Here is a 26,663-nt window from a genome sequence, read left to right as displayed (position 1 = left end):
GTGCAGTATTGCTAAGGAAGATTTTGTCATTTTTCTAAACTACAGGAAGGCTAGAGTGAAGAGTCATCTGAAGACCATCTGTACATTTATTTCAATGCAACGACACCTTACAAAACATTTAATGACATCAAAACGTTCTATTCGAAATGTTGCCATTTGTTTCTTCAATCTCTTATTTATAAAGCAATAAAAGTGGTCATGAAACCAAACCATTAATGCCTAGTATTCCACCTGAGTGCAATATGAAGCTAAATCCAAAGCCATATATCTGCTATCTACCATGCTTGAAATCACTCTCATACCCAACAAACAGTCTAACTCAATCTACCATATAGAAAGATTGCTAATAATCGAATAATCTAGTAATATCTTCATGCAGCGATGAGATGTTGAGAGTCTTGCCAGTGTGTAGTGAGTTAGGGTACAGTCATACTTCACAGTGTGATTCAGTGTTGTGGCAGTCAAGGTGACGGTGACAATGGATAGGGTAACCAGGGTGATGGCTGTCATTGGAAAGTAACCACCATGACGATGTGGATGGCAATGGTGATATGGTGACGTGAGTGCTGGTGGCGTCTATGATGCCGTGACCCCTTGTCCTTTAGAAGTGATCCTTGAGCAGTCTGGTGAAAGGGAAGCTACCATGGCCACACAGAGTCCCTGTGTAGTCATCCAGATGCAGAGACCACACCATGGCTCCACCCACCATGGCTCCACCCAGCTCCTGACGCTGTATCTCTCTCAGCTGCAGAGGAACAGGGGAAGGAGTTTTACACATAACTATGATAGATAAAAATTAGCCAGCTGGCTAAACCTGGTATAATTACAAAATGTGTGATTCATGTGCATTGTCCCTGTCAAATAAAGTAAGATGAATTACATGTAAGATGTAATACCACTGTATTGCTTGATATATAAAGATGATATGTTATACGTTGCACACATACTGTATTGATGCAAAGGTTTACATACAGTTGAATTCGGAAGTTTACATACACTTAGGTTGGAGTCATTAAAACTCGTTTTTCAACCACTCTACAAATGTCTTGTTAACAAACTATAGTTATGGCAAGTCGTTTAGGACATCTACTTTGTGCATGACAAGTAATTTTTCAAACAATTGTTTACGGACAGATTATTTCACTTATAATGAACTGTATCACAATTCAAGTGGGTCAGAAGTTTACATACACTGTGTTGACTGTGCCTTTAAACAGCTTGGAAAATTCCAGAAAATGTCATGGCTTTAGAAGCTTCTGATAGGCTAATTGACATAATTTGAGTCAATTGGAGGTGTACCTGTGGATTTATTTCAAGGCCAACCTTCAAACTCAGTGCCTCTTTGCTTGACATCATGGGAAAATCAAAAGAAATCAGCCAAGACCTCAGAAAAAAAATGGTAGACCTCCACAAATCTGGTTTATCCTTGGGAGCAATTTCCAAACGCCTGAAGGTACCACGTTCATCTGTACAAACAATAGTACGCAAGTATAAACACCATGGGACCACACAGCTGTCATACCGCTCAGGAAGGAGACGCGTTCTGTCTCCTAGAGATGAACGTAGTTTGGTGAGAAAAGTGCAAATCAATCCCAGAACAACAGCAAAGGACCTTGTGAATATGCTGGAGGAAAAAGATACAAAACTATCTATATCCACAGTAAAACGAGTCCTATATCGACATAACCTGAAAGGCCGCTCAGCAAGCAATAAGCCACTGCTCCAAAACCGCCATAAAAAAGCCAGACTACGGTTTGCAACTACACATGGGGACAAAGATCGTACTTTTTGGAGAAATGTCCTCTGGTCTGATGAAACAAAAATAGAAATGTTTGGCCATAATGACCATTGTTATGTTTGGAGGTAAAAGGGGGTAGCTTGCAAGCCGAAGAACACCATCCCAACCGTGAAGCACGAGGGTGGCAGCATCATGCTGTGGGTGTGCTTTGCTGCAGGAGGGACTGGTGCATTTCATAAAATAGATTGCATCATGAGGAAGGAAAATTATGTGGATATATTGAAGTAACATCAGTCAGGAAGTTAAAGCTTGGTCGCAAATGGGTCTTCCAAATGGACAATGACCCCAAGCATACTTCCAAAGTTGTGGCAAAATGGCTTAAGGACAACAAAGTCAAGGTATTGGAGTGGCCATCAAAGCCCTGACCTCAATCGTATAGAAAATGTGTGGGCAGAACTGAAAAAGCGTGTACGAGCAAGGAGGCCTACAATCCTGACTCAGTTACACCAGCTCTGTCAGGAGGAATGGGCCAAAATTCACCCAACTTATTGTGGGAAGCTTGTGGAAGGCTACCCGAAACGTTTGACCCAAGTTAAACAATTTAAAGGCAATGCTACCAAATACTAATTGAGTGTATGTAAACTTCTGACCCACTGGGAATGTGATGAAATAAATAAAAGCTGAAAATCATTCTCTCTACTATTATTCTGACATTTCACATTCTTAAAATAAAGTGGTGATCCTAACTGACCTAAGACAGGGAATTTTTACTAGGATTAAATTGAGTTTAAATGTATTTGGCTAAGGTGTATGTAAACTCCGACTTCAACTGTACCTTCTCCCTCAGGATATGTATATATTAAAAGTTCAGCCAGTATCGTATTCATGTGCCTGGATCAGCTTCTCCTATCAAACTTCACCACGGTCCCACTTTTGAGGAACTGACTATGGAGTCGAGCATAGAGACAGAGATATTTTGTCAGGAATGTCACCAAAATAAGAACTGACTCCACACTGTGGTTGAACCATAACATGTGATCCATTACATGCATTTTGTACATTGTATTAACTTCATAGTAGGCCATTACATCTATAGTGGTATCAGTATATTCTGCTGATTCCTCTTGTAGCTCTCCCACTGGGCACATACGTCAATTCAACATCTATTCCAAGTTGGTTCAACATAATTTTATTGAAATGACATGGAAACAATGTTGATTCAACCAATGTGTGCCCAGTGGGCTGTGTCTCCCTCATCATAGTAGATCTTGTTTCCCAGGATCCGGGGTACAGGTAGATCTCATTCCCCAGGAGCAGGGGTACAGGTAGATCTCGTTCCCCAGGATCCAGGGTACAGTGGGCAGTGAACCCCAGAATAAGCTTCTGGGAATCCACCCTCTGAGCGAGCCAGCACTGCACTAGGTGCTCCTGGGAAAACAGTATGGAGTATTTGCAACATTGTAAAAAGTTTGGTCACAAAAAAGCTACATTGTTTAATGTAAGGGACTAACTTTGCTATGCAAATGAACAGCGAAAAATTAATACAGCAGAGGAGGCTGCTGAGGGGAGGACGGCTCATAATAATGGCTGGAATGGCGTGTAAGGGCTGGAATGGAGTGAATGGAATGTTATCAAAACCATGTGTTTGATATCATTCCATCCACTCCATTCAAGCTATTATTTTGAGCCGTCCTCCCCTCAGCAGCCTCCACTGTAATACAGGGATTATATGCATTTCTCCCTGTGGTGTATTCACAGCTGGATGCTTCTGGCTGAATAGAGGACTGATATGACCTGACATTCCCTCTAATGGTCCACACAACTCCTACACACACAAACCACATTTATGTTACATAGCACACTTCTCACTTTGATGACATCAAATTAAAAAACAAATATGAAGATGTTATCTGTGGTCTTACCTTGAGTAAATGAGTGAAGAGACTCTTGTTCCTCTGTGCTCCATTAGAAGCAGAGGGAGGTTGCCACACCACATCCAGTCCATCAATGCCCTCCTGTCTCATGTGTTTCAGAGCAGAGTGGGCAAATGTCTTCCGCCTGGTGTCGTCTGAGGACATCTTTAGGAGCCTATAGTGGAGTTCCTGCTAGAGTGAAAACTATTCAGGAGTTTTTCCCAACAATTACTAACATTGCTTTCATGTTCAGTAAGCATTAAGGAAAATAATCATAACAGCTGTACCTGGGCTATTTATCTACGGCATAGAGTTAATACAATATGGTTATTCAGAGATGACCTGTAGTGCTAGTAGGCTAATGAAGAGGTGTCAGTACAGTTCCATCCCCCAACAGCAAGCAGTCTTCAGATCTGGGTTTCTGGTGGAGGGTAGAACCGAGTTAAAAAGGCTGTGGGAGGAACACTATGATCTCAAACACACATACAGTACAATACTACATACACTCTAAGAAAAAAGGGGTCCAAAAGGGTTCTGCGGCTGTCCCCATAGGAGAACCCTTTTAGGTTCCAGGTAGAACCCTTTTAGGTTCCAGGTAGAACCCTTCGTGAACCCAAAAGGGTTCTACATGGAACCAAAAGGGTTCTAACTGGAACCAAAAGGGGTTCTTCAATGGGTTCTCCTATGGGGACAGCCGAAAACCCCTTTTTGGCTCTAGATAGTACCTTTTTTCTAAGAGTGTACCTCTCGTTTAGTTAATTATAATGCTATATACCTCCTCTCCTTGAGCTTCACAGGTTGCCACTGGAGTCCTCTTCCACTCCTCCATGACGACATCACGGAGCTGGTGGATGTTAGAGACCTTGCACTCCTCCACCTTCCGTTTGAGGATGCCCCACAGATGCTCAATAGGGTTTAAGTCTGGAGACATGCTTGGCCAGTCCATCACCTTTACCCTCAGCTTCTTTAGCAAGGCAGTGGTCGTCTTGGAGGTGTGTTTGGGGTCGTTATCATGTTGGAATACTGCCCTGCGGCCCAGTCTACGAAGGGAGGGGATCATGCTCTGCTTCAATATGTCACAGTACATGTTGACATTCATGGTTCCCTCAATGAACTGTAGCTGAGCACTGACAGGCTGACCCCCCACCCCTTCAACCTCTGCAGCAATGCTGGCTATGACGCTGAGCACGTGCACTCAACTTCTTTGGTCGACCATGGCGAGGCCTGTTCTGAGTGGAACCTGTCCTGTTAAACCGCTGTATGGTCTTGGCCACCGTGCTGCAGCTCAGTTTTAGGGTCTTGGCAATCTTCTTATAGCCCAGGCCATCTTTATGTAGGGCAACAATACTTTTTTCAGATCCTCAGAGAGTTCTTTGCCATGAGGTGCCATGTTGAACTTCCAGTGACCAGTATGAGGGAGTGTGAGAGCGATGACACCAAATTTAACACACCAGCTCCCCATTCAAACCTGAGACCTTGTAACACTAACGAGTCACATGACACCAGGGAGGGAAAATGGCTAATTGGGCCCAATTTGGACATTTTCACTTAGGGGTGTACTCACTTTTGTTGCCAGCGGTTTAGACATTAATGGCTGTAAGTTGAGTTATTTTGAAGGGACAGCAAATGTACACTGTTATACAAGCTGTACGCTCACTACTTTACATTGTAGCAAAGTGTCATTTCTTCAGTGCTGTCAAATGAAAAGATATACTCAAATATTTACAAAAATGTGAGGGGTGTACTCACTTTTGTGAGATACTGTATGTACAGTACGAGTCAAAAGTTTGGACACCTACTCATTCCAGGGTTTTTCTTTATTTTTACTATTTTTTACATTGTAGAACAATAGTGAAGACATCAAAAATATGAAATAACAAAGTACAGATAGCCCTATTTGGTAAAATACCAAGTCCATATTATGGCAAGAACAGCTCAAATAATCAAAGAGAAACGACAGTCCATCATTACTTTAAGACATGAAGGTCAGTCAATATGGAACATTTCAAGAACTTTGAAAGTTTCTTCAAGTGCAGTCGCAAAAACCATGAAGCGCTATGATGAAACTGGCTCTCATGAGGACCGCCACAGAAAAGGAAGACCCAGAGTTACCTCTGCTGCAGAGGATAAGTTCATTAGAGTTACCAGCCTCAGAAATTGCAGCCCAAATAAGTGCTTCACAGAGCTCAAGTAACAGACACATCTCAACATCAACTGTTCAGAGGAGACTGCGTGAATCAGGCCTTCATGGTCGAATTGCTGCAAAGAAAGCACTACTAAACGACACCAATAATAAGAAGAGACTTGCTTGGGCCAAGAAACATGAGCAACGGACATCAGACCGGTGGAAATCTGTCCTTTGGTCTGGAGTCCAAATAAGAGATTTTTGGTTCCAACCTCTGTCTTTGTGAGACGCAGTGTAGGTGAACGGATGATCTCCGCAAGTGTAGTTCCCACCGTGAAGCATGGAGGAGGAGGTGTGATGGTGTGGGGGTGGTTTGCTGGTGACACTGTCTGTGATTTATTTAGAATTCAAGGCACACTTAACCAGCATGGCTACCACATCATTCTGCAGCGATACGCCATCCCATCTGGTTTGGGCTTAGTGGGACAATCATCTGTTTTTCAACAGGACAATGACCCAACACACCTCCAGGCTGTGTAAGGGCTATTTGACCAAGAAGGAGAGTGATGGAGTGCTGCATCAGATGACCTGGCCTCCACAATCCCCCGACCTCAACCCAATTGAGATGGTTTGGGATGAGTTGGACCGCAGAGTGAAGGAAAAGCAGCCAACAAGTGCTCAGCATATGTGTGAACTCCTTCAAGACTGTTGGAAAAGCATTTGAGGTGAAGCTGGTTGAGAGAATGCCAAGAGTGTGCAAAGCTGTCATCAAGGCAAAAGGTGGCTACTTTGAAGAATCTCAAATATACAATATATTTTTATTTGTTTAACACTTTATTGGTTACTACATGATTCCATATGTGTTATTTCATAGTTTTGATGTCTTAACTATTATTCTACAATGTAGAAAATAGTTAAAATAAAGAAAAACCGTTGAATGAGTAGGTGTGTCTAAACCTTTGTGTCACGAACGTCGTATGAAGGAGTGGACCAAAGCGCAGCGTTAGTAGCGAACATACTTGCTTTAATTAATTAAAGCATACACACGAAATAACAAAACAATAAACGACTCGTGAAGTCCTCAGTGACAATGACCGAACACGGAACAAAAACCCACAAACACAAAGTGAAACACAGACAGTTAAATATGGCTCACAATCAGAGACAACCAGCACACAGCTGACACTCGTTGCCTCTGATTGGGAGTCACTCAGTCAAACATAGAAATAAACAACCTAGAACACCCAACATAGAAACAGAAAACATAGAATGAACACACCCTGGCTCAACATAATGAGTCCCAGAACCAGGGTGTGACAGTACCCCCCCCTAAAGGCGCGGACTGCGACCGCGCCTAAATACGAGCAAAACAGGGGAGGGCTGGGTGGGCATTCCTCCTCGGCGGCGGCTCCGGCTCCGGGCTTGACCACCACCCTTCCATAATTCCCCCGTAGCGCCCCTGGTCCGGTCTGACCCCGCAGGCTGGATCTGGACTGGACATCGACGGAGCGGATTGCCTACGCTCCGTTGTGGAGCAGCTGACCGGTACCTGATCAGGCACCGGACTGACGACGCGCAACCCTGGCTTGGCGCGTGAGGCAGGAACGGACCGGACCTGGCTGACGATGCGCCCCCCTGGCTTGGTGCGTGGAGCAGCAACGGACCGGACCGGGCTGACGATACGCACCCCTGGCTTGGTGCGTGGAGCCGGAACGGGCCTCACCGGACTGACGACTCGCACCCTTGGCTTGGTGCGTGGAGCAGCGACGGGCCGGACCTGGCTGACGACTCGCACCCCGGGCTTGGTGCGAGTAGCAGGAACGGGCTGAACCAGGCTGACGACTCGCACCCCTGACTTGGTGCGAGTGGCAGGAACGGGCTGGACCAGGCTGACGACTCGCACCCCTGGCTTGGTGCGAGTGGCAGGAACGGGCTGAACCAGGCTGACGACTCGCACCCCTGGCTTGGTGCGAGTGGCAGGAACGGGCTGGACCAGGCTGACGACGCACACCGTAGGCTTGGTGCGTGGAGCAGGAACAGGCCGGGCTGGGCTGGCGACGCACCCCGTAGGCTTGGTGCGTGGAGCAGGAACAGGCCGGGCTGGGCTGTCGACGCACACCGTAGGCTTGGTGCGTGGAGCAGGGACAGGCCGGGCTGGGCTGGCGACGCACCCCGTAGGCTTGGTGCGTGGAGCAGGGACAGGCCGGGCTGGGCTGGCGACGCACCCCGTAGGCTTGGTGCGTGGAGCAGGGACAGGCCGGGCTGGGCTGGCGACGCACACCGTAGGCTTGGTGCGTGGAGCAGGGACAGGCCGGGCTGGGCTGGCGACGCACACCGTAGGCTTGGTGCGTGGAGCAGGAACAGGCCGGGCTGGGCTGTCGACGCACACCGTAGGCTTGGTGCGTGGAGCAGGAACAGGCCGGGCTGGGCTGGCGACGCACACCGTAGGTTTGGTGCGAGTGGCAGGAACAGGCCGGGTCGGGCTGGCGACGCACACCGTAGGCTTGGTGCGTGGAGCAGGAACAGGCCGAACCGTACTGGGAACACACACCACTGGCCTTAAACGGGGATCAGGAACGGGCCGGACCGGACTGGCAATACACCTCAGTACCTCTCGCCGTGCCTCTACAACTTCCTTCCCTCCTCTCGCCAATGGCTCCCGTAACCCGGTGGCCTTCTCTCCTCGTCTCCCATTTCGCCCTGTGGCAGCCTCCTGCTGCCCAGTCGCCCATGCCGTGTGCCCCCCCCTAAAAAATTCTTGGGGGTGCCTCTCGTCCGTCCGACGATGGCACTGCTGACGCCGCTGCTCCTCTCTCGCCAGGGCCTTAATCCTACCCCAAGGTCCCTTGCCCCCGAGCATGTCCTCCCAGGACCACGATTTGCCCACCTGGGCCATCGCCAGCCTCTCCATCTCCTTTCCTGGCGCTTCCTCCCATGTCCAGTCTGCCTGCTCCTGGACACGCTGCTTGGTCCTTTTATGGTGGGTTTTTCTGTCACGAACGTCGTATGAAGGAGTGGACCAAAGCGCAGCGTTAGTAGCGAACATACTTGCTTTAATTAATTAAAGCATACACACGAAATAACAAAACAATAAACGACTCGTGAAGTCCTCAGTGACAATGACCGAACACGGAACAAAAACCCACAAACACAAAGTGAAACACAGACAGTTAAATATGGCTCCCAATCAGAGACAACCAGCACACAGCTGACACTCGTTGCCTCTGATTGGGAGTCACTCAGTCAAACATAGAAATAAACAACCTAGAACACCCAACATAGAAACAGAAAACATAGAATGAACACACCCTGGCTCAACATAATGAGTCCCAGAACCAGGGTGTGACACTTTGACTGGTACTGTATATATTCTTAATTCCATTCCTTACTTAGATTTGTGTGTATTGGGTATATGTTGTGAAATTGTTAGATATTACTTGTTAGATATTACTGCACTGTCGGAGCTAGAAGCACAAGCATTTCTCTACACCCGCAATAACATCTGCTAAACACGTGTATGTGACCAATACAATTTGATTTGATTTGATTACAATGCTACATACCTCCTCTCCTTGAGTTGATTACAATGCTACATACCTCTCCTCTCCTTCAGAGGGTCCTGTCCTCCTCTGTGAAGGGTGTGATGTGATAGTCCTGATCCAGGTCCATGTAGGCCATGATGATGTGGATGCAGAGGAACGGGTCAGCCATGTCCAGGCTGAAGGCAGGCATGTCAGGGTGGTGCTGGGTCCTGCTGTTCACATAGCAGACCAGATGGTACTCTTCCTGAGTAGGCTAAATCAAATCAAATCAAATCAAATTTTATTGGTCACATGCGCCGAATACAACAGGTGCAGACATTACAGTGAAATGCTTACTTACAGCCCTTAACCAACAGTGCATTTATTTTAAACAAAAAAAGTAAGAATAAAACAACAACAAAAAAGTGTTGAGAAAAAAAGAGCAGAAGTAAAATAAAGTGACAGTAGGGAGGCTATATATACAGGGGGGTACCGTTGCAGAGTCAATGTGCGGGGGCACCGGCTAGTTGAGGTAGTTGAGGTAATATGTACATGTGGGTAGAGTTAAAGTGACTATGCATAAATACTTAACAGAGTAGCAGCAGCGTAAAAAGGATGGGGTGGGGGGGCAGTGCAAATAGTCCGGGTAGCCATGATACAAATGGCTTTAGCGACCAACAGGCTGAACCAAGCAGAATCTTAAAGGAAGAGAACAATATTTCAGCAATGTGCAACTACTATGGTCTCTGCAGTACAAGCTGTAGAGGGAAGGGTACAATATACCAAGGAGGTTACATTTGAATAGTAGGCCTAGGATGTTCCTTATCTGTTAACACATTCGTGCTGGGCCGATGTCCGGGTGGAAAAAATGCCAGTCTAACAGGGTAAAAAAATAGGGTGGCTCTAGGAAGATGATCGTTCAGGTTGTTAATAAAAGTATGTCGGGAACTCGTAAATATGACATTCCTACTGGGAAAAATGCATGTGAATGCTCCTCCATCTCATAAATACGACTAGGGAGGAATCTTAATTGCATACTCCTCGTGTCCTCTCCCCTCCCCTCTTTCTCAAAACCCATTGGATGAGAAAGCTAGAGGTCCAGCCCCACTGACCTTCTTCTACAATTGGTTTTGAGAAGGAGGCAAGGAGATAGGAGAGAGGAAACGAGGAGTATGCAGTTGAGATTCTCCCTAGGAAACTCGGGTATGATTTCTGGATCCCAATCTTTCCCACTACGGAACTCTGATGTCACACACCACTGAAAATGGCAACAAACATGGCCACGATTTCGGCTGTCAATGGTGAGAATGGTTCTTGCGTGTGAATGCTCCAAGTCGTTCCTCCGAAGTAGACAAGCCGTTCCTCCGATCACTCTGACATAACGTGAACGCGCATAAAGACAGAGCCCAGAAAGACCACATCCTGTTTTGTCACACTGATATATATTTTACACCTTCTATACAGCAAATTTGCTAGTGTTACCTAGTGTTGATTGTGCAGTGAAACATTTCTAGTGTTGATTCAGGTGTTAAATTAATTGTAAGTGTTAAATGAACACTCATTGGTGAAAAATCAAATCAAATCAAATGTTATTGGCCACATGCGCCGAATACAACAGGTGCAGACATTACAGTGAAATGCTTACTTACAGCCCTTAACCAACAGTGCATTTATTTTTTATAAAAAAGTAAAATAAAACAACAACAAAAAAGTGTTGAGAAAAAAAGAGCAGAAGTAAAATAAAATAACAGTAGGGAGGCTATATATACAGGGGTGTACCGGTGCAGAGTCAATGTGCGGGGGCACCGGCTAGTTGAGGTAGTTGAAGTAATATGTACATGTAGGTAGAGTTAAAGTGACTAGGCATAAATAATTAACAGAGTAGCAGCAGCGTAAAAAGATGGGGTGGGGGGTGGGGGTGGGGGGGGGGTGAATTTTGCAGTGCAAATAGTCCGGGTAGCCATGATTAGCTGTTCATGAGTCTTATGGCTTGGGGGTAGAAGCTGTTGAGAAGTCTTTTGGACCTAGACTTGGCACTCCGGTACCGCTTGCCGTGCGGTAGCAGAGAGAACAGTCTATGACTAGGGTGGCTGGAGTCTTTGACAATTTTGAGGGTATAGAGGTCCTGGATGGCAGGAAGCTTGGCCCCAGTGATGTACTGGGCCGTACGCACTACCCTCTGTAGTGCCTTGCGGTCAGAGGCCAAGCAGTTGCCATACCAGGCGGTGATGCAACCAGTCAGGATACTCTCGATGGTGCAGCTGTATAATTTTTTGAGGATCTGAGGACCCATGCCAAATCTTGAGGGGGAATAGGCTTTGTCGTGCCCTCTTCACGACTGTCTTGGTGTGTTTGGACCATGATAGTTCGTTGGTGATGTGGACACCAAGGAACTTGAAGCTCTCAACCTTTTCCACTACAGCCCCATCGATGAGAATGGGGGCGTGCTCAGTCCTCTTTTTTTTCCTGTAGTCCACAATCATCTCCTTTGTCTTGGTCACGTTGAGGGAGAGGTTGTTATCCTGGCACCACACAGCCAGGTCTCTGACCTCCTCCCTATAGGCTGTCGTGATCAGACCTACCACTGTTGTGTTGTCGGCAAACTTAATGATGGTGTTGGAGTCGTGCCTGGCCATGCAGTCATGGGTGAACAGGGAGTACAGGAGGGGACTGAGCACGCACCCCTGAGGGGCCCCCGTGTTGAGGATCAGTGTGGCAGATGTGTTGTTACCTACCCTTACCACCTGGGGGCGGCCCGTCAGGAAGTCCAGGATCCAGTTGCAGAGGGAGGTGTTTAGTCCCAGGATCCTTAGCTTAGTGATGAGCTTTGAGGGCACTATGGTGTTGAATGCTGTAGTCAATGAATAGCATTCTCACGTAGGTGTTCCTCTTGTCCAGGTGGGAAAGGGCAGTGTGGAGTGCAATAGAGATTGCATCATCTGTGGATCTGTTGGGGCGGTATGCAAAAAGAACCCCAGTGTTGGTGTTAATAACCAGTGTTAACCCAAAACCAAGCCCTTCATTGTCATATTTTCAAGCATGCTCTATTGCAGGTTGATTTTTTGAATTGTTAGTTTCAATATCTATGTTTTTGCATATACATTCATTAATTAATCAATCTTATGCTACTCAAATATAAATAACATACATTTTTCTAAACTAATCCAATATTACTTCTAATTATTGCACCCATTACTGTAATGGTTGTTCCAGTTTAGATACAGGTCATTCTGAATGCAGGTTGTGGGTGAATAACATTTTAAATGTTGGATATCCCCACTCTAGTTGGATTCCAATAGGAATTACACATCACTTTGCAAGCCATCACAATGTGACTTGCAAGCCAGAAAACCTTGAGTTTCAGGCCACTGTATTAGGGTAAACTAGGCCCTCAAAATAAGGCCTTATTAAATAAAGAATTACACTTTAATGATAACATATTCGCTTGGGATCTCACTTTGTGAAGGCCACAGGACTGAAAATGGATGAATCCAACAACCATTTCTCTGTCACTAACAAATACTGTCATGGGTGGTAACTCTAAAAATCACTTGAAAGGCAAAGCACTCTGGGAAAAATAAAAATAAGGCTTTACATTAAGCAGTGTGTTAATTCAACACTTAAAAGCGTGGACCTGTATAGACACTGGAACAGTGTTAAATGTAACACTGTCAGTGTTACCAACATCTTCCCCAATAATAAACCGTGGGTATCTCGGGAATTAAAAGAGCTCCTCAACCAGAAGAAAATAAGTGTTTAAATCAGGTGGCAGTAAAGAGGAAAATAAAAATATTGAGAGGAGACTCAAAATTCAAATCAAGGAGTGCAAGGGAGCATACAAAGACTAATTAGAAAACCTTTTTAAAGACAAGGACAGTAGGAAAGCCTGGCAAGGGCTACAGACCATCACTGGCTACAAACCAAAGAGACATGGTATGACCATCGAAAATGACCTTGTTTTTGCAAATGATTTGAACAGTTTCTATTGTAGGTTTGACATGTGTGATTTTACATCGCAGTAGAAAGTGGTCCTGGACAGTATAGACAGCATACTGTTGATATACAGATCTCTGTGAATGACGTCAAGCAATACTTTCAACGCGTCAACCCACGAAAATCATATGGTCCAGACGGCATCAGCAGCAAGGCACTTCAGGCATGCGCAGACCAGATCGCATTACCATTCCAGTAGCTGTTCCAGCTGTCACTGGACAGTGGGACAATTCCTGACTTATAGAAAAATACGCTAATTGTCCCAGTACCTAAAAACAACAGGCCAAAAGAAAAGAACAATTTACGCCCTGTAGCCCTGACAGATGTGCCTATTAAATATTTGAGAAAATAATTCCAAAACAAATTCTCTGGTCTCTCATCCCAACTAGATCCTAACCAATTCGCCTACCGTTCTTACAGGGGTGTTGATAATGCGTTGCTGGTCATGCTGTACAATATCTACGAACACTTAGAACAGGCAAATAGCCTAGTGAAAATTGTATTCATTGACTTCAGTAGTGTGTTTAACACCATCCAACCCCACCTACTGGTGGATAAGCTGGTGAATGTGGGTGTCAACTCTCTACTGATCAAGTGGATTAATAGTTTCCTTGTGAACTGTACTCAGCTAGTGAAGTTTAACTCTGCCATCTCTAGTAGAACGGTGAATACGGGAGCCCTGCAAGGTTGGGTATTTTCACAGACACTGTACACACTGTGGACAAACGATTGTCAAGCCTCTGACTCAAACCATGACACCGCTGTTGTGGGCTTCCTCCACCCAGACCAAGCCTCCCTTCAAGGTTTTGACAGAGAAACTGCAAAATGTGTCCAGTGGTGCGCAGATAACTTTCTTGAAATAAACGTTAAGAAAACAAAAGAGATGGAAATTGGAACAAAACTGCACTACAAAACTGCACTACCCCCTACGAAGACCAATGGGGAATCAGTCAATAGAGTGACCACATATAAATACCTGGGGATTGAAATTGACAATAAACTGAAATGCAATGACTGTGCCATTGCAAAGATAAATACATTGCAACAGAGAATGTTTTTTTTTTTTACGCAAACTGAACCATTTTTATGTCGACCGCCATATCCTACAAAATGTTCTATAAATCTGTCCTGCAGAGTGTCAAGCTTCAGCGCTTGATCAAGACAGCGGGAAAGACAATTTGTATAGATCAAGACTCAGACACCAACCTGTACACAAAACGAATTCTCCTAAAACTTGAAAGAATTTTACAGGACAGTACCCATCCCCTTTACCCAAAACTCAGTCACAGCAGCAGCCGGACAAGGGGAAAGAGACTTCTTCAAATGATGATCAAAACAGAGAGATATGTGGACTCTTATTTCAACAGCCATTAGGCTGTACAAAGGATAGTCTGTTGGTCCCTCGAGTATACAGCATATTGCACTTTTACTGTAAATGTGTAGGCTATAGCACTTTCAATGAATTCTATTGTGTAGTTTCTGTGTGTTCATGTTTTATGTACCATCTTTTTAAGCACATGACAAAATGAATTTCCCCCTGGTGTGATAATAAAGTTGACCTGAACCTGAACCTGTAGAATTTGCTGTGTAAAATAGAGCAAGAAAACCAGATAATTGTCAAATAAGTGTAATTTGATTTTATATGGTATGCTTTATCAATACATTTAGTAATTGCATATTATCACTTGTATAGTAATTGAATATATCACTGTTTAGTAATTGAATATTATCACTCGTTTAGTAATTGCATATTATCACTCATTTAGTAATTTAATATTATTACTGTTTAGTAATTGAATATTATCACTCGTTTAGTAATTGCATATTATCACTCATTTAGTAATTGCATATTATCACTCATTTAGTAATTGAATAGAATAACTTGTTTACTAATTGAATATTATCACTTGTTTAGTAATTGAATATTATAACTCATTTAGTAATTGAATATTATCACTTGTTTAGTAATTGAATATTATCACTCTTTTAGTAATGTCATATTATCAATTCAATAATAATTAATTTCACACATTTGAATCTCTTCCAGTGTTGTGTTACATTAGGCAAGTGGCAAGGCCTCTAAAATGTTGCGATACCCCTACCCGAGGTAAAACAAAACACAACCATGTTTTTTCACATCTCTAATGTCTCCCATTTATGAAATGGATGGTTGTGAAAAAGTATTTGACATCAAAAGTGGTTCAAGTTATAAATAGTGACACACAACCTAAACTCAAAACGTGCAGAATAATGCCTGGCTGGAGGGGGGACGGACCACACGCAGTCATGTATCCCAGTATTGCAAGCTCTGATATTTCTAAAATGTGGAATACAAGTAGTCAGTTGTCTTCCCTACATACACAAACAAACAGCATTAGGATATCTTAATGCACCTCTGAAACATAGACCTGTAACCACAGAGATACAATAGATGGAAACATCAACTATGAATATTTATGATGAATGTAAGCTTTACTTTTTGGTAGCCGATTAATAGACAACTTTCCAAGTCAAATTTGCTGTTATTCAATGCTATATGGTCCTGCCTGACTAAAACACATACAGTTACACGTCTTTTGATGTTGTGGCTATTGTAATCGGCTCTAAGTAAAACAATTCGGCTCAGACATCGAAATTACACTAAATATATTTTTTGTAGATGAGAGCCATTTTTTCAGAATTGTGTATAACACTCATGCCTATAAAGACTGTTTTGGTGTGAATCCATTTGATTCAGAATCCAATATGGCCAACATAATTACACTCAAACATATTTTCTTGCATATAAATTGCCCTGGTTTATTTTGTTTTGTGTTATTCTGTCTTTAAAAGGGTTTCGTAAGGCTCTTGTTATAACTAGGACTATGAGTGGCACTGACATGCCTCGGTTGTGTTTGAATAGCTGAAGCCAACTAGCTTTTCAATGTGTGTTCATGTTTTCCACGACACAAGCACATAGTAGCGTAACCAAGTTACAGGAAAGCAACCTGTAATACAACAGCCAGCCACTGTAGTAGCGTATATGTACAGCTCTAACATTTCCCCTATTTTCCCCACTGAAACTAAGTGTGCAAGGTTGATTCAAATTCTTTGAGGTGACCAGGACATGAGTGTGTCCTAACAGGGTGAGGAGACAAAGTAACCAGTAGTGGTTGTAGTTCTGCGGTCTGACCAGGTTGCACAGCTAACTGGTCATTCTGGGCAAGCTGCAGTGACAAGGGCAGTATCCTTCCTGTATGACTGGCAAGGTATTCAGGACTGTGTGGTGCTCAGTTTCCATTTCTACAACATTTGGGTGCAGGCACTCAGCAGATGTAGCTTGCATGCCAACGAGACCCATTAACTAAATGGAATGTTATCTCAGCCTGAATGATGCTGGGTTTACTCCAGTAGTGGAATGGTTGGTCGTCTGGTTGTGAAGGAGAGTATGTGAAAGGCTGTCATAAACAGACCTGCCCTTAATAATTGCATATTATAAAATCAATAATAATTCATTTCACACATTTGAATCTCTTCCAGTGTTGTGTTACATCATATTAGGCTAGTGGCAAGGCCTCCAAAATGTTGAGATTCCCCTACCAGAGGTAAAACAAAACACAACCATGTTTTTTCACATCTCTAATCTCTCCCGTTTATGAAATGGATTGATGTAAAAAAACATATTCTCCTGCGTTTAAATTGCCCTGGTTTATTTTGTATTGTGTTATTTGTCTTTAAAAGGGTTTCATGTGGCTCTTGGTATAACTAGGACTATGAGTGGCACTGACATGCCTCTGTTGTGTTTGAATAGCTGAAGCCAACTAGCTTTTCAATGTGTATTCATGTTTTTCATGACACAAGCACATAGTACCGTAACCAAGTTACAGGAAAGCAACCTGTAATACAACAGCCAGCCACTCTAGTAGTGTATACAGTACCAATCAAAGGTTTGGACACACCTACTCATTTCAGGGTTTTTCTTTATTTTTACTATTTTCTACATTGTAGAATAATAGTGAAGACATCAAAACCATGAAATAACACATATGGAATCATGTAGTACCCAAAAAAGTGTTAAACAAAGTAGCCACCCTTTGCCTTGATGACAGCTTTGCAGACTCTTGGCATTCTCTCAACCAGCTTCATGAGGTAGTCACCTGGAATGTATTTCAATTCAAATATAATTTGTGGAATTTCTTTCCTTCTTAATGCGTTTGAGCCAATCAGTTATGTTGTGACAAGGTAGGGGTGGTATACAGAAGATAGCCCTATTTGGTAAAAGACCAAGTCCATATTATGGCAAGAACAGCTCAAATAAGCAAAGAGAAACGACAGTCCATCATTACTTTAAGACATGAAGGCCAGTCAATACGGAAAATGTCAAGAACTTTGAAAGTTTCTTCAAGTGCAATCGCAAAAACCATCAAGCGCTATGATGAAACTGGCTCTCATGAGGACCGCCACAGGAAAGGAAAACCCAGAGTTACCTCTGCTGCAGAGGATAAGTTCATAAGAGTTACCAGCCTCAGATTGCAGCCCAAATAAATGCTTCACAGAGTTCAAGTAACAGACACATCTCAACATCAACTGTTCAGAGGAGACTGTGTGAATCAGGCCTTCATGGTCGAATTGTTGCAAAGAAACCACTACTAAAAGACACCAATAAGAAGAAGAGACTTGCTTGGACCAAGAAACACGAGCAATGGACATTAGACCGTTGAAAACTGTCCTTTGGTCTGATGAGTCCAAATTTGAGATTTTTGGTTCCAACCGCGGTGTCTTTGTGAGACACAGAGTAGGTGAACGGATGATCTCCGCATGTGTGGTTCCCACCGTGAAGCATGGAGAAGGAGGTGTGATGGTGTGGGGGTGGTTTGCTTGTGACACTGTCAGTGATTTATTTAGAATTCAAGGCACACTTAATCAGCATGGCTACCACAGCATTCTGCAGCGATATGCCATCCCATCTGGTTTGCGCTTAGTGGGACTATCATTTGTTTTTCAACAGGACAATGACCCAAAACACACCTCCAGGCTGTGTAAGGGCTATTTGACCAAGAAGGAGAGTGATGGAGTGCTGCATCAAATGACCTGGCCTCCACAATCACCCGACCTCAACCCAATTGAGATGGTTTGGGATGAGTTGGACAACAGAGGGAAGGAAAAGCAGCCAACAAGTGCTCAGCATATGTGGGAACTCCTTCAAGACCTTTGGAAAAGCATTCCTCGTGAAGCTGGTTGAGAGAATGCCAAGAGTGTGCAAAGCTGTCATCAAGGCAAAGGGTGGCTACTTTGAAGAATATAAATAAATATTTTGATTTGTTTAACACTTTTCTGGTTACTACATGATTCCATGTGTGTTATTTCATAGTTTTGATGTCTTCACTATTATTCTACAATGTAGAAAATAGTAAAATATACTCCAGTAGTGGAATGGTTGGTTGTCTGGTTGTGAAGGAGAGCCTGTGAAAGGCTGTCACAAACAGACCTGTCCTTAGATCTTTCCAAAACCTAATTGACCTGTGGTTGTAGTTTTTTATGTTGAAAAGTCCTGTTGGTCACATCCTACATATTTCTTTATATTCCTTTGGAAGTCAGGTAGGATGATTCTTTGGGTGATATTTACTGTGAGTAGTTGGCTGTGATTACGGTCTGAGACAGGGCCATCAGGAGATGAGGAGAGTGACAGAACCTGTGAGGGTGACCTGAGGTTACCTAGAGGTTATTTAGCGTGTAGGTCATAGACTACGACAATGAAGTGTTGGTTTTGAGGGACATAGCACAGCTACACACACATATATGATGACACAACAGTGGTAGGCCTGATCACCGACAACGATAAGACAGCCTATAAGGAGGAAGTCAGAGACCTGGCAGTGTGGTGCCAGGACAACAACCTCTCCCTCAATGTGAGCAAGACAAAGGAGCTGATCGTGGACTGTAGGAAAAGGAGGAAAAGGAGGACAGAACAGTCCCCATTAACATTGACGGGACTGAAGTGGAGCGGGTCGAGTGTTTCAAGTTCCTTCAAGGCCCATATCAACAACGAACTATCATGGTCCAAACACACCAAGACAGAAAACCTTGTGAAGAGGACACGACAACACCTTTTCCCCCTACTTACTTACTTACTTTATTGTCCCCATGGGGAAATTTTGTTGCAGTGTCATGTACACATTTAAAGTGCCGTTAAATACAAAACAAGATTGACAATACAACTTTCAATAACAGTCACGCACCAATAAAAGTAAGAAATAAGAAATAAAACATTTAAAACATTTAAAACAAAGACTAGCCTGCTGGCCTTACGGGGTCAATGGGAACATTTGCCCGAGCTATTTAAGAGGGATATCACACCTGGCACAAATGATTGTCTCGTTCTATTTTTCCTGCTGAGGGGTGCCCTATACCTACGCCCAGAGGGGAGTAATTCAAAGTCCAGGTACAGGGGGTGACTTGTAAGGAGACAGAAAAGATTTGGCATGGGTCCCCAGATCCTAAAAAGGTTATACAACTGCACCATCGAGAGCATCCTGACCGGTTGCATCACCGCCTGGTATGGCAACTGCAAGGCATCTGACTGTTGTAGTGTCTAAACAGTTTATGACTTTGCTGACGTTTGCAAATGGTGTGTTAGAGGAAGTTGACTCAGCTTGCGGAAGCATCTGGAAAGCATTACTATAGGGGCCCCCTAAAACAGAGGAAGTCTGTTATGTGAAGGCCTGGGATTGGTTTATGGGAAAACCACCCATATCATGTTACAGACTATAAATACCATAGTTGGAACAAAGGACGGAGAGGAACAACATATTAGAGATTGGGTCAGTTGTTCTCCAGATGTCTGCAGGAGTCTGTAAAATAACGCTGAAATCTTTGATGTAATAAACTATTATAATCAAGGACAGTGTCAGCGGATTTCTTGTCATCACAGCATAATTAGCATCGTTATTTCGATACCACACTGTAAGGTGCTACAGAGGGTAGTGCGTACAGCCCAGTACATCACTGGAGCCAAGCTTCCTGACATCCAAGACCTATATACTAGGCGGTGTCAGAGGAAGGCCCCAAAAATTGTCAAAGACTCCAGTCACCCAAGTCATAGACTGTTCTCTCTGCTACAGCACGACAAGCGGTACCGGAGCGCCAAGTCTAGGACCAAACAGCTTCTACACCCAAGCCATAAGACTGCTGAACAATTAATTAAATAGCCACCCAGACTATTTGCATTGACCCCTTTATTTTTACACTGCTGCTACTCGCTGTTTATTATCTATGCATAGTCACATTACAAATTAACCTGTACCCCCGCACATTGACTCAGTACCGGTACCCCCTGTAAATAGCCTCATTATTGTTATGTAATTTTATTGTGTAACTTTTAGATTTGATTTGATTTCTTTTTACTTTAGTTTATTTAGTAAATATTTTCTTAAGTCTTTCTTGAACTACATTGTTGGTTAAGGGCTTGTAAGTAAGCATTTCACGGTAAGGTCTACACCTGTTGTATTCGGCGCATGTGTCACGCCCTGGCTCTGGGGACTCTTGTATGTTGAGCCAGGGTGTTAGTTTCTTTGTGTAGTGTCTATGTTTCGTTTTCTATGTTCTGTTCTAGGTTATGTGTTTCTATGTTGGCCGGGGTGGTTCTCAATCAGAGGCAACGAGAATCAGCTGTTGCTTGTTGTCTCTGATTGGGAACCATACTTAGGCAGCCTGTTGTGCACTTGTGTTTTGTGGGATCTTGTTCCGTGTTGGTTTGTGTTGTTAACCAAGGACTTCGCGTTTTGTTTGGTTGTTTTGTATTTTGTATCGTGTTGCCAGTACACTATTAAAAAGATGTACGCATATCACGCTGCGCCTTGGTCCAATCATTATGACGGTCGTGACAGAAGATCCCACCAAAACAGGACCAAGCAGCGTGTCCAGGAGCAAACGCTGGAGGTAACGTTAGTGGATGTCCTCCTCGGTTGGGGGCAGATCACGGAGGAGGAGGCCGTCCGTTACCGGAGGGCGATGAAGGGGGAGACCCAGGCAGGAGAGGAGAAGCGGCGCCAACCGGGCCGTCGTCGGACAGGCGAGAGGCACCCCCAATAAATGTTTTGGGGGGGCACACGGCATGGACGACGGGGCTGCTGGAGGCAGATAAAGGGCGAGTTTGTGGACGAGGAGAGAAGGCCACCAGGTTACGGGGGCCATTGGTCAGTAGAGGGAGGGAGAGTGTAGAGGCACGGCGAGAGGTACTGAGGTGTGTTACCAGTCCGGTCCGGCCCGTTCCTGATCCCCACACAAGGCCAGTGGTGTGTGTTCCCAGTACGGTCCGGCCTGTTCCTGTCCCTCACACCAAGCCTGTGATGCGTGTCGCCAGCCCGGCCTGGCCTGTTCCTGCCCCTCGCACCAAGCCTATGGTGCGCGTCGCTAGCCCGGTCCGGCCTGTTCCTGCCCCTCGCACCAAGCCTGTGGTGCGCGTTGCCAGCCCGGCCCGGCCTGTTCCTGCCCCTCGCACCAAGCCAATGGTGCGCGTCGCCAGCCCGGCCCGGCCTGTTCCTGCCCCTCGCACCAAGCCAATGGTGCGCATCGCCAGCCCGGCCCGGCCTGTTCCTGCCCCTCGCGCCAAGCCAATGGTGCGCGTCGCCAGCCCGGCCCGGCCTGTTCCCCGCACCAAGCCTGTGGTGCGCGTCGCCAGCCCGGCCCGGCCTGTTCCTGCCCCTCGCACCAAGCCAATGGTGTGCGTCATCAGCCCGGTCCGGCCTGTTCCTGCTCCCCGCACCAAGCCAGTGGTGCGCTTCGTCAGCCCGGTCTGGCCCGTCCCTGCTCCCCGCACCAAGCCAATGGTGCGCATCGTCAGCCCGGTCCGGCCCGTCCCTGCTCCCCGCACCAAGGCAATGGTGCGGTCGTCAGCCCGGTCCGGCCTGTTCCTGCTCTCCGCACCAAGCCTGTGGTGCGCGTCGTCAGTCCGGCACAGCCCGTGCCTGTTTCACCGGTGCCTGGTCAGGTACCGGTCAGCTGCTCCACACCGGAGCCTAAGCAAGCCGCTCCACCGATGTCCAGTCCAGCTCCGGCCAGCGGGACCAGACCAGGGGCGCTACGGGGGGGTTGTTAGAGGGTGGTGGTCACGCCCGGAGCCGGATCCGCCTCCAAGGAGGAATGCCCACTGTTGGGTTTATGTTGGCGCGGTCGCAGTCCACGCCTTTGGGGGGGGGGGGGTACTGTCACGCCCTGGCTCTGGGGACTCTTGTATGTTGAGCCAGGGTGTTAGTTTCTTTGTGTAGTGTCTATGTTTCGTTTTCTATGTTCTGTTCTAGGTTATGTGTTTCTATGTTGGCCGGGGTGGTTCTCAATCAGAGGCAACGAGAATCAGCTGTTGCTTGTTGTCTCTGATTGGGAACCATACTTAGGCAGCCTGTTGTGCACTTGTGTTTTGTGGGATCTTGTTCCGTGTTGGTTTGTGTTGTTAACCGAGGACTTCACGTTTCGTTTGGTTGTTTTGTATTTTGTATCGTGTTGCCAGTACACTATTAAAAAGATGTACGCATATCACGCTGCACCTTGGTCCAATCATTACGACGAACGTGACAGCATGTGACAAATCATATTTCATTTGATTTGATTTGAAGATGATCCATGGGCTTTGATGGAAAGTAAAGGGGTTGCAGAGCTGGTGGAACTGATCAAACATGGTGCACAAAGACCACTATCTCACAGCCACTATCCTTGTTTTTATAGGGATGTTGGGCTTACAGAACAGTTTCCCAGACCAGTCACATCAGCATGAGAGCTCATTCTTTACATGCAAGTTCAGTTCAGGTATCACATGGGCTGGCCAACCATGAGTGGTAGCAAAATAGGTACATACAGTGCATTTGGAAAGTATTCAGACCCCGTGACCTTTTCCACACTTTGTTACGTTACAGCCTTTTTCTAAAATTGATTAAATAGTTTTTTTCCCTCATCAATCTACAGACAATACCCCGTAATGACAAAGCAAAACAGATTTTTAGAAATGTTTGAACATTTATTAAAGATAAAAAAACGGAAATATCACATTTATATAAATATTAAGACCCTTTACTCAGTACTTTGTTGAAGCACCTTTGGCAGCAATTACAGCCTCAAGTCTTCTTGGGTATGACGCTACAAGCTTGGCACACCTGTATTTTGGGAGCTGCTCCCATTCTGTGGTCCTCTGTAGCTCAATTGGTAGAGCATGGCACTTGTAATGCCAGAGTAGTGGGTTCGAGCCCCGGGACCACCCATACGTAAAAATGTATGCACACATGACTGTAAGTCGCTTTGGATAAAAGCGTCTGCTAAATGGCATATTATTATTCTTCTCTGCAGATCCTCTCAAGCTCTGTCAGGTTGGATGGGGAGCGTCGCTGCACAGCTATTTTCAGGTCTCTCCAGAGATGTTCGATTGGGTTCAAGTCCGAGCGCTGGCTGGGCCGCTTAAGGACATTCATAGACTTGTCCCGAAGCCACTCTTGCGTTGTCTTGGCTGTGTGCTTAGGGTCGTTGTCCTGTTGGAAGGTGAACCTTTGCCCCAGTCTTAGGTCCTGAGCGCTCTGGAGCAGGTTTTCATCAAGGATCTCCCTGTACTTTGCTCCTTTCATCTTTCCCTCGATCCTGACTAGTCTCCCAGTCCCTGCCGCTGAAAAACATCCCCACAGCATGATGCTGCCACCACCATGCTTCACTGTAGTGATGGTGCCAGGTTTCCTCCAGACGTGACGCTTGGCATTCAGGCCAAAGAGTTCAATAGAGAATCTTGTTTCTCATGGTCTGAGAGTCCTTTAGGTGCCTTTTGGCAAACTCCAAGCAGGCTGTCATGTGCCTTTTACTAAGGAGTGGCTTCCGTCTGTAAGGTTCCGTATTTATTTTCTTAGTCACCTTGTTGTCTTGAACGTAGCCCTGTTTCTTTGTGTTCTTGAACGTAGCCCTGTTTCTTTGTGTTCTTGAACGTAGCCCTGTTTTTCATTTTTGTTCATTGATTTCACCTGTGTTAGTTACTCATCAGCTCCTTATTTAGTTCAGTTCATTCTGTTTGTGCCTTGTGAGGTATTGTTCGTTTTGACTCTATTAAGCCTTTTCCTAGCTTGTTTGTCAGAACCAGTTATAGCCTTCAGTCCTAGTTTTTGATTCTCCTGCCTGTTTGCCTACCTGTGTATGACCATTGCCTGCCTGCGACCACGATTCCTGCCTTCTGCGAAGGCGAAATAAACACCTGCCGCGCTCTGCGCTTGAATCTACACCTTTTTCTCCCTGAATATTCATTACAGAATACCTCACCCAAAAAAACGGAATGGATTCAGCGGAGCTACAGCGGCGCCTAACCCAGCAAGAGGAGAGTATGGAGGAAATCTGCCATCTTCGCCACCAGCCTATCCCTACTCCTCCGTATCGTAACCCATAGCCCTCCTTCATTCATGTCCATGCCTGGAAAATATGACGGTTCACCTGGGAAATCTCAGGGATTTCTGATGCAATGCAGCAAATACATTGAGCACAACCCCACTAACTTCGCCACCGACAAGAGCAGGGTGGATTTTGTTGTGTCTCTACTCACAGGCAGAGCCCTGGATTGGGCCACCGCCATATGGACTGCCAACAGGACAGAACTCGGATCCGGGACCCATTTCCACACCCTCTTCAAAGAGGTTTTCGATCACTCTCCTTCCGGTTGTCCTATAGGAGACCTCCTCATAGAACTTCAACAAGGATGCAATTCAGATGCCGAGTATGCCCTCAAGTTCCACACCATGGCTGCAGGGAGTGGATGGGCTCAACAGGGAACTTTAGGTGGAGCTGGCATGTAGAGGTGACCTTCAGGATTTAAATCAATACATTCGTATGTCCATCTCCATCGACCACCCAAGGAGAGATGATAAGGGTCCCTCCGCTGCCATGCAGGTAGGCGTGTCCTTATTTCTAAACATCTCCCAGAAGCAATTCTCCATCCCAGTATTGATAACCGCGAAGGGGGTTACTAAATACGTAGAGGGCTTGATAGATTCGGGGGCAGCAGGTAATGTTATCGATCACCAGCTAGTAGGGCGGCAGGTAGCTTAGTGGTTAAGAGCGTTGTGCCAGTAGCCGAAAGGTCGCTGGTTCTAATCCCTGAGCCGAATAGATGAAAAATCTGTCGATGTGCCCTTGAGCAAGGCACTTAACCCTAATTGCTCATGTAAGTCGCTCTGGATAAGAGTGTCTGCTAAATGACTAAAATGTAAATGTAATTGTAGTACAAGAGCTTATAATAATATAATATGCCATTTAGCAGACGCTTTTATCCAAAGCGACTTACAGTCATGTGTGCATACATTTTTACGTATGGGTGGTCCCGGGGATCGAACCCACTACCCTGGCGTTACAAGCGCCATGCTCTACCAATTGAGCTACAGAGGACCACATGACAGCTTGACATTGATCTAACACCTGTCACCCCTCCTTTAAGGATTAACGCCCTGGACGGGCAGCCTTTGGGCACAGGCTTCATTACGCACCTGACACAGAGCGTCACCTTCCAGATTGGAGTCTTCCACACCGAAACCATTCAACTCATAGAACTCTCATCCCCCAAACAACCACTCATCCTCGGACACCCCTGGCTTTGTCGTCACGACCCTGCCATCTTGTGGCGACAAGGTGAACTACTGTCCTGGTCTTCTACCTGCTTCACCAGTTGTCTCAGCCTACCCTGCAGAGCTACCACCATTGAGGACTCTGCCTCTGCAGTGCCACCCACCATACCATCTGAATACGCCCAGTACAGCAATGTCTTCAGCAAAATCAAGGCATCCACTTTGCCACCACATCGCCCAGGGGACTGTGCTACTCCCTGGAGACTTACTCCCTGGAGTGTCCCCACCTAATGGCCGTGTTTACCCCCTATCTATCCCGGAAAATGAGGCAATGGAGAACTTCATTGATGAAGCACTCGAAAACGGTTTCATTCGTCCTTCTTCTTCCCCGGCTGCATCCAGCTTCGTCTTCGTTGGAAAAAAGCACAGTGGTCTCCGTCCATGTATTGATTACCGTTCCCTGAATGACGTCACGGTCAAGAACCATTTCCCTCTTCCTCTGATCCCAGCGACCCTTGAACAAGTGGGCCGCGCCAACATCTATACAAAACTCGACTTGCGAAGTGTCCGTATACGTGAAGGCGACGAATGGAAGATGGCCTTTATCACCGCACGAGGGCACTACGAATACCTGGTCATGCCCTATGGCATAACTAACGCCCCCGCCGTCTTCCAATCCTTTATGAACTAGATTTTCCAGGATATGATCAACTGCTTTCTCATCATCTACATTGATGACATCCTGATTTACTCCCACTCCATGAAGGAACACATACAGCATGTACAAAAGGTTCTTCAACGGCTCCTTGACCATACCTT

General features: G+C 45.5%; 2 pseudogenes across 2 annotated transcripts; both read right to left on the bottom strand.

Moving 5' to 3' along the window:
• Positions 1-427: 427 nt before the first annotated feature.
• On the bottom strand, positions 428-2,886 carry LOC311148130 (acidic mammalian chitinase-like; annotated as a pseudogene). The gene is made up of 3 exons: positions 2,798-2,886; positions 2,574-2,683; positions 428-745 (listed from the first exon to the last, which is right to left on the bottom strand). The product of its transcript is annotated as an acidic mammalian chitinase-like (transcript).
• A 521-nt stretch (positions 2,887-3,407) lies between these two features.
• LOC311148129 (acidic mammalian chitinase-like) lies at positions 3,408-24,859 on the bottom strand (annotated as a pseudogene). The gene is made up of 4 exons: positions 24,830-24,859; positions 9,362-9,571; positions 4,031-4,072; positions 3,408-3,840 (listed from the first exon to the last, which is right to left on the bottom strand). The product of its transcript is annotated as an acidic mammalian chitinase-like (transcript).
• Positions 24,860-26,663: the final 1,804 nt, after the last annotated feature.

The sequence above is a fragment of the Coregonus lavaretus genome (genome assembly GCF_964263955.1).
Source record: "Coregonus lavaretus genome assembly, chromosome: 20".
In the NCBI taxonomy this organism is placed as follows: Eukaryota; Metazoa; Chordata; class Actinopteri; order Salmoniformes; family Salmonidae; genus Coregonus; species Coregonus lavaretus.
This window is presented reverse-complemented; position numbering and strand designations above follow the sequence as displayed.